Source organism: Eretmochelys imbricata, chromosome 7, assembly GCF_965152235.1.
Source record: "Eretmochelys imbricata isolate rEreImb1 chromosome 7, rEreImb1.hap1, whole genome shotgun sequence".
Classification (NCBI taxonomy): Eukaryota; Metazoa; Chordata; order Testudines; family Cheloniidae; genus Eretmochelys; species Eretmochelys imbricata.
This window is the reverse complement of record NC_135578.1, coordinates 122,213,759-122,221,333: the sequence shown is the minus strand read 5'-3', so window position 1 is coordinate 122,221,333 and position 7,575 is coordinate 122,213,759.

The window sequence follows — 7,575 nt, the reverse complement described above, 5'->3', positions numbered from 1 at the left end:
GTGTTTCACCATCCTCTTAGTGAAAAAGTTTTTCCTAATATCCAATCTGAACCTCCGCCACTGCAACTTGAGGCCATTACTCCTCGTTCTGTCATCTGCTACCATTGAGAACAGTCTAGAGCCATCCTCTTTGGAACCCCCTTTCAGGTAGTTGAAAGCAGCTATCAAATCCCCCCTCATTCTTCTCTTCTGCAGGCTAAACAATCCCAGTTCCCTCAGCCTCTCCTCATAAGTCATGTGTTCTAGACCCCTAATCATTTTTGTTGCCCTTCGCTGGACTCTCTCCAATTTATCCACATCCTTCTTGTAGTGTGGGGCCCAAAACTGGACACAGTACTCCAGATGAGGCCTCACCAATGTTGAATAGAGGGGAACGATCACGTCCCTCGATCTGCTCGCAATGCCCCTACTTATACATCCCAAAATGCCATTGGCCTTCTTGGCAACAAGGGCACACTGCTGACTCATATCCAGCTTCTCGTCCACTGTCACCCCTAGGTCCTTTTCCGCAGAACTGCTGCCTAGCCATTCGGTCCCTAGTCTGTAGCGGTGCATTGGGTTCTTCCGTCCTAAGTGCAGGACCCTGCACTTATCCTTATTGAACCTCATCAGATTTCTTTTGGCCCAATCCTCCAATTTGTCTAGGTCCTTCTGTATCCTATCCCATGAGCCATGTGTCTCTTAGCTAGCGCTGTAGCAGACTCATTAATCTCTAGGTGGTTTAGGCGCCACTAGACGGGGACAGAGCACCAAGCCCAGCAGGCATGGGTTACGCGTGCACACACGCACACCCACACACCCACCCACACACACACACGTTCTAATTGCAAGGAATCTGCAGGGGGGATGAATTTTTCATTAAAACCAGGACATTTCTTTATGCATGCCCATGCAAACAAATCCATCTCAGCCGATCAGAATGGAGACATTCAATCTGGCCATCTTGGTTGGCTCGCCAGTTGTTGCTGTTTGGTTGTGATATATACGAGAAAGGGGCCCTTCTTTCCCGGCTATGCAGCTTCTGAGACTAAATGAACACTCATCATGAATTTAGATTCAATCATTGAGAAAGACCCTTGATCTATCCCCCCGCAGTGCAGAGGATAAAGCAATACAGGGTGGTGTCACACATTAGTTCCTAATCCACACTGTGGATGGGAAGCAGATGCCAGGATAATAATTTTGTATAACATCTCTGTGACCCAGGGACAGATTGGTTCCAACTGGCAGTGGGCACAGGGCATGCATAGGGTTTAATAGGGATCCCCGGGTCGGATATCTGCATCATAGTTCACGCGAGTACGGCACGTGAGGTCTCTACCATGAGCATAATCACTGAGGAATGTATGTATCCATACTCATTAAGGAACTACATCTCTACGCTAAAAATTATGCTCTTAAAATCTTGGAATTAAGGTAGGTCACCAGGCAGTGACAAACCTCAGAAGTGTTCCTTTCAGGCAGGAAATAACTAAGGCTTATCTTCTTGTATATATTTGTGTATTGTAGGCCTATTTGCATATGGACCCAGGTGTGAATTAAGCAACTGCAAAATCTACAAGAGGGGGAATCTATAGGAAGAAACAAAGAGCAGGGGGGTGTCCTGTTTATAAACAAAGACATCAGATTATTCTGGTATATCTTGGAGTGCAACGGGACACACTGAATCCTTCACATAGAGGCAAACTGACAGAACACATGTCTCATGAAAGAATGGTCCCAGCCAGCCCAGCTGTAAAGCACTGCAAGGATTTTGGGTGAGCAATACTTGGTTAGACAGATGAGTATCTTGTTAATTAACTCTAGGTTCTGGGATGTGTGTTATGATTTTATTTTATATGTAACTGTGTGCTTCCAATACTTCTACTTGGTATCTCACTTGAACCTCCACGCTTTGTATGTGATTTCACTATCAACATATCTCAGTGCTGCGTGTTCAGCAGACTGGTGATCTGCGGGGGAATTGGTAAGCTGGGGTGCACTGGTTCTTTGGAACCAGCGAATTGGTGAATACTGCCAGCGTCCCAGGGCTAGACACTCCAGGGAGATTCTTGGAGGGGAAGGAGCTCGGGGTGTGCAAATCGCTAACCTGTAGAGTGTCATTGAGGCCTGAACGGGAGGACTTGCATTGCCAGTGGCTAGTGGAGCTGATGCATAGCGGCACGGACAAAGCTTCCTCACACGAAGGGCAGGGGGTAGTGAGGTGCCTCGCAACCCTGGGTACCCTCAGGAGGTGTCACAACTTCCCCAGCTGCTACCCAGGACAATCTGGCTGCAGAGAGAGAGAGAGAGAGAGAGGAATCCCAAAGCAGAGAGAAGCAGCATGAGCCAGTGTAAGAGTCTGGGCCCATGGGGGTTCTAGGCTGCCAACACTTCTGCATTGCCAGCGGGAAGTTCAGGCTCTGTGAAGCTGGACACTGCAGGAAGTACCACCCCCTGCAGCCCACTCATGGGCCCAAGCTGGTATATAAACCAGGAAGCTGTCACGGGGAATCGTCTGAGCAGCAATGCAGACTGCTTGTTTCTGCTCCAGACCTTGCAGTGCTGTGAACCCCAGATTCTGGCTCCTGCCCCCGGTGTGTCCCCGACTTCGCTACTTGCCTCCTGCCTGCGGCCCAGTGCTGACCCCGGCTTCCTGGCCTCCTGGCCCCGACGCCTCTGCTTGTCTCCTGACCACAAGCTGGTAAGTGACCTGTGTTCTCAGACACCCATAACCCGGCCCAGACAGCCTCTGGCCCCCTGCCATTCAGCCCTCCACTGAAGATGGAAGAGGCGGGTGAAGTCACTCATCTGCAGGGGGAGAACCTCACGTTACAGACCCCTACAGTGTTTGCAACCGAAGCACAGACCATGCACGAGCCGTTAGCCCGCTCACAGCCCCGAGGGAGGCGGCCAGTGTGCTCAGAGGGAGAAGCAGCCATACGACGTGTCTCAACCCATCACCTGCACAGGCTCCCAGGATGCTGCTGCCTGACCGGGCCTGTCCGACATTCTGGGGGTTCCTGAGCCAACCCAGGCTGCTCTTCGTGCTCCGCCCTGAAAGTATCCCACAGACCAGACAAAGGTGGGGCTAGTCGTCAGCCTGCTCACCGGGAAGGTGCTCAGCTGGGCTTCCCCCCAGTTGGAGCAGAGCAGCCTGTTGCTCTCCGCCAGGGACGCCTTCCTGCTTCTTCTGCAGGGGCTGCCAACCAGAGGCTTTGTCGGGGCAAGAGCCGGCTACCTCCCATGCCCCTCACTTCTTATGGCTTATGGCTGATGTTGAATGGAATGTGGTGGCCCAACTACCCCGGTTCTGGTGGGGACTCAGTGTGGAGGTAAAAGATGAGCTAGCCCACGTTGAAAACCCCGCCTGCCTAGAGGCCTGGTGTCCCTAGGTTACTGGTTCCAATCACCCCAAGTCAGTAAATACCCAGCCTTGTTCCCGTCCAATGGGCGTCTGGTGGTCCATGTGACCAGAGACGTGATGGGTCAAGGGTGTGTCAGAAAGCCCACCGTCCTACTTGGCACTTATGTAACCTCTGGGTGGGCTAGAGTTTGCTTCAGTGCCCTTCTCCAGGGCCTAAAAAACCCAACTCCCATGGAAAAGCACCTGGAGATCCAGAATTCAGTCACTAAGGATTGCACAGGGTTCACCTAACCACGTTCAAGTCCAAAAGGAATTAAATTCCTAAGTACCAACTTTCTAAAGTCTTATGATAAAGAAAGAAACAACAACAACAACTTAACTGCTACAGCATAACATGATGGCTGTGTAAGCCACACACATTATCTTCAGTTCTACATCAACAAAGAAAATTAAAATAAATTAAATCTAAACAGGTCGGTCCCCACAGAAACACAGGGAGAAGAAACTCAAGAGTTTCCAAAAGCTGAGCTTGAGTTCCCCTGAGTCTCAGTTAAGAGTCTTTGATCACCAAATTTATACAGGCTTCTGAGTCAAAAGCAACATCTTCCCTCCCCTTGCTTGTAGACATCTTCAATTGGAATCCATGCAGACTCCTCCTCTGTTGTAACCACTCAGCGAGCTAGTCAGCTAATTAAGTAACCAATCACTCAGTTAAGTACATAGATTAAAAACAAAAACCCTGCTGCATAATGCTTCTGAGTTAGGAACACCAGCCGGCTTTCTGCATCTGCGTTCAGCTTCTCCCAACTCACACAGGGCACGTGGCCTTTTGCCAAGCAGCTGCCCTGACCACACGCCCTCCTGGAGTCTGAGTCCAGCTACGGGGGACCTAGTGAGCAGACCCCAAACCACTGCACCCAATTCCAGAAACTTCTGAGTGTGGAGAGCTACTTGTGCATCTGCCCAGCCGCAATGACCCAGACACTGCTCGTTCCTACCCCCACCCCCACCCCAGACCTCCGAAAGCGACATCTCCCTGTTAGATACGTGGGTTACACCAACATACCCTCCTGTTGGCCAAGAATAAGACGGGGCTTACACAGCCCCCCCTGCTGATCTCTCCAGGGCAGGGAGCAGGTCCATGAGGTGAAGGACACGGTGTACCATGGCTGCGAGTGCTGTGTCTGTTCGGTGGATTCAGGGCTCTCAGTCCAGCCTCTCTCACCAGCCCTGAAGAGGCCAACTGTTAAGGAGGAAGGATGGCTCAGTAGTTAGAGCTCAAGCCTGTGACTTCAGTGACCTGGTGCAATGCCCAGGGGTCAGGCAGGTCAAAGGGCAGCCAGCTCTGGACTCAGCGTTCACCCAAGAGGTCTGATAGCCAGGAGATCCAATCCAAGGGTCGGGCGAGGCAGGGTCCAGGTAGTGACTAGCAGGCAACAGCTTGTTGCTCAGACAAGGCCAGATAGGAAGCGGGACGTTTATATATATATATATATATATATATATATATATATATATATATGGTCACCAGCCAATCAGGGTCAAGCCCATGTGGCTAATCAGGAAGCAGGTGGCAGAACCCTGGAAGCTGGCCCACCCAGGTCTGTGAATCCCCTGGTGATGGGCTGAGTCAGTGTGGCACAATGGCCAAGGCTGCTTCCCAAGGACCCAGAGGCCCTGGGTATAAGACCATGGTCCTGACACCCGGCTTTATTGCTCTGCTCTGCCCCAACCTTCCTGCGTGACCTGGGGCCCAGCGTAGGCTCCTAACTCCCATTGATTCCTGAGGATGTTAGGAGCCTAAATACCACTGAGGCTCTGTGTTTTACCCTCTCTGCCTCAGTTCCCCATCTGTACAATGGGCGTAACAGCCCAGCCCTGGCTCACAGGGGTGTCATGGGGGTAAATGCGTTAATGATTGTGCTGTGCTCTGGTACTTCAGTGACAGGAGCCAGAGAAGCAGGTCAGATAATTTGTTTAGAGCAACGCCCCGCCCCACTTTTAGATCTCTGTGCCAGGCCCTCTCCAGCAGCATGTAGCTCAACCCTACTGTCCCATTGCCAGAGATGGGAGCTGGTACATTTATTTAGACGGGAGGAAGTTTTAATTGCAGGTTGCAGCAGTGTAAACACAAACAATAGGAGGCTTAGCGGGATCAAATAACCAGCTGCAGTTAATTGAAACTAAGCTGGCTGTGTAATTAGTGTCACTTGTGTAGTTATGCAAAAAGCAGCCATGGGGAGTGCTGCATTCCAGTGCCCATGGCTGGAGTGGGAGCGGTCTCCTTGGAGAGGAGATGGGAGAGCTGCTGTTGGAATCACGGCATCTGCGGAAAATTAAGCCGAGCAGTGCCTGTCGGGGCTGGTCAGCTCCTCAGATCTCACCCCCCTGCAGGTATGGGCCTGATCACTACCTGGATGGGAGACGCAGCCAGGGAAGCTGCAGGGAGTGATGCTGGAGCCACCCCCGTGCCAATGGCCTAGACTGGCACTCGAAGGCACAGCACATGACAATTCTACGAGCCTGGAGACGAATGATTGCACCTGTCCCAGGGACCAACCCCACCTAAAGGCCGTGCGGACGTCTGGGTGAAATGGGCGGCTGGGAAACCATCCATTTCCCAGAGACCTCACAAAATCCATCATTGCAACTGGCTTTACCTGGTCCCTTTGTCATCGTCTCAGCAGAGACCGGGCCATGGAGAGTGAACTTGCCTGGACAGAGTGAACTTGCCTTGGCTGGCCCCTCTAAGTCAGGAGTGGGCAACATGGCGGCAATGGGTGGGGGAAGCCACACGTGCTGCGGGGCTAGAGAGGGAATTCAGGGCCGTCAAGCCAGCAACCTTGACAGCCCTGCATCCACTTTAAATGAAAATGGGGGAAGATATCCAAGAAACCCATCAAGGCAGCATGTAACTTCAAAATGGGGAACTACACAAAAATGAGGAGGTCAGTGAAATGGAAGGGGGAAAAAGGAGCCGTCACCAGAGTGAAATGCCTGCAAACTGCATGGAAACTTTTTTTCAAACACCATGATAGAGGCTCAAACTAAATGTGTACCCCAAATGAAAACAGCAAGAGGACCAAAGAAATGTCCCCATGGCTAAACAGAGTAAAAGAGTCAAAGACAAAAAAGACATCTTTTAAAAACTGGACGTTAAATCCTACTGAGGAACATAGAAAGGACCCTAAACTTGTTTGGGGGGGCGTAGGGGGGAGGCTATCCCTAACCCTAGGGCTAGGCAAGCGGGTGAAGGCCTTTGTGTGCTATGTATCCGTGGATTTAGGGCCACGCTATGTGGCTATTAAAAGAGAGAAACCAAACCATCTCTGGGGAAACACAGCTGAGGTCCCAAGAAACAAATCAGAATGAGACTCATCGCCTCCCTCAGCCCATCTGAGCTCCTGACCCAACCACAGACCCAGTGATTTCGGAGCCAACTGCCAGCAAACCCCCTTCAGCCTGAGAGGTCACAGGCGCTGCTGTGCATTGTGCTACGCTGGGGTATGTGCGGGGTGGATGAGGAACGGTGCCCAGCACACTCTGTCCCAGCTGGGAGGTCACCCGAGGACTGAGAATAGATTGCGGCCTATTTAAATCCTGAGGCTACCAGAACAACAAAAGGCCTCACCCTTCTCCGATGAGGCAAGTTACGGGGGACAACGGATGGAAAACAGGGAGGAGGGTGTACATCACCAGGTCCAAACAAGGGGTCGAGGGGGGACACTGACTAGAGAGCCCCAGACAACACCCACTGCTCCGCCAGGGAGTCGGCGGAAGCAGCCCAGAGGAAATGACTCAATACGTGCACGGCTGAGGGACCAGAAAGAGTACCAGTCTCTGGAGGTCCTATCTCCCCAGTGTAGGGGTAGAGCCGGTGCAAACTTCCCACGTACCAGCCCCCCTCACAGCCCAATGGAGCGCCTGAGCGTGGACGGGTGAGCTCAGTTTCCTTGGCCTCTCTCCACTGAGGCTGCGATCTAGAGCCCTCTTGGTCAACAGCTGGGACTGAATTGGAGTCCTCCAGAGAACTCTGCCCAGCTCTCTAGCCGCTCAAGCCGAAGAGCCAGGCCCTCTAGCTGTACCAGGCCCCTCCCCTCAGTGGACCAGGGACAGGGAGGGACACGTAACACACGCTGACTGGCGTGTGCCGTCCCACTGCCATCTGAACTGGGACCCACCTACTCAGGTCCCGTAAGCTGCTGAGATGCCTTCAGCGGGTGCTGTTC